The following is a 1,446-nucleotide window of genomic DNA, read 5'->3' as shown; positions in this document are numbered from 1 at the left end:
TGAAAAAAATAAAGGGAAAGTACCTCAAATAAACTCTATTAAGACTAAATCTAGGACAAAAAGTACCTCAAATAATCTTGTTGGATCTTACATATTAGCCTTCATCAATTGTAATCTTTTAATCACTTCTTCCTCGTCACCTGTTGAAGTGATCCCAAGTTGTTTTCCCACTCTTCAAATTGCTTTTGCCTCATTCTGTAGTTATTTTAATTCACCCTATTTGTGTATAACTCTATTCCTATTCGAAAATCACCATTCGATATTAAGCAATTTGCTACCAAATTGACACCTTTTGCTCCTCTCCTTGCAGTAGACTCTCTTTTACTCTTATTTGTTATCTTTTTTCCTTTCTTACTAACTTTACTTATCAGTCTCTCCTCAATCACCTCATATAAGCACCATTTATTGGCCTTAGCCCTTCTCACTTCTACCTTTCTATCTTTTTTTATTTCTTCTATTTCTAGGACAAAAGACGATAAGGGCTTAATTTTATATTGGGTTGGACTGAGCTATTAATGCCCAAAATCCTATCCACCTTTGAGTTATTTTCTATCACCAAAGATGGGCCTTTTTATTCCACCATTGGGATCCAATTGTAATTACCATTTTTTGGCCCCTTTTTTTAACACATCATCAACTCAACATTCTTTATAATACAATTGCTATTCTCATTTATTTTCCCCAAACTAGTGCTTGAGAATTGGGATTCACATACATTTCCTTGGCCATCCTCATCCCCTTATTATCAACTTCACTATCCTCAAGATACCTGTTATTCCCCACGTTATTTTCCTAGGCTCTAGATAATATAGATTATTATTCCTATTCTCTTCCTCCCTTTGGCCCTTCCTCTAGTTGTCTAGTATTGGATAACACCTCTTCAACTTTTTTTGAATTACCACCATAATGGAGTCTCTTTTAGTTATGGACATCTTCAACTTCAATACTCTTATTATAATCATAACTCATCCCTATCTTAATATTAAGTTATATTTTTATAACTCTAATTTTAAACAATTTATTAGCCACCATCAACTAGACAATACCTTCAATTTTTTATAGAAAATTTGTCATAATCTACATAAGTACTCTATCAAAGGAATGTAACTTTAGTGCTTTATCATCTATGCACATCAACTTCCCCCAATAACTTACAATATTAAGGAAAGTACCCAAATTCCTTACATGGATTGGAATACCATAACAGGCGACCTAAATACACTTGTTACTAGTAGATACTTCTTCAGACTAGACTTCAACTTTCTCAATCATTTGTTTAGTCTATCTTAATTATTACACTAAAAACTTTCAACACCCTCAAGCATGACCAAAAATAATAGCTTGAGATTTTTCTAATAAAATACCCTTCTATCTTTCTTTTTGAATTTTATCCAATAACAATCCTACTTCCATAAGCTCTTTATAATGTTCGACGATGCTTCTTTT

The sequence above is a fragment of the Durio zibethinus genome, chromosome 27 (assembly GCF_047325235.1).
Source record: "Durio zibethinus cultivar Kanyao isolate XHJ-2024 chromosome 27, ASM4732523v1, whole genome shotgun sequence".
Classification (NCBI taxonomy): domain Eukaryota; kingdom Viridiplantae; phylum Streptophyta; class Magnoliopsida; order Malvales; family Malvaceae; genus Durio; species Durio zibethinus.
This window is presented reverse-complemented; position numbering follows the sequence as displayed.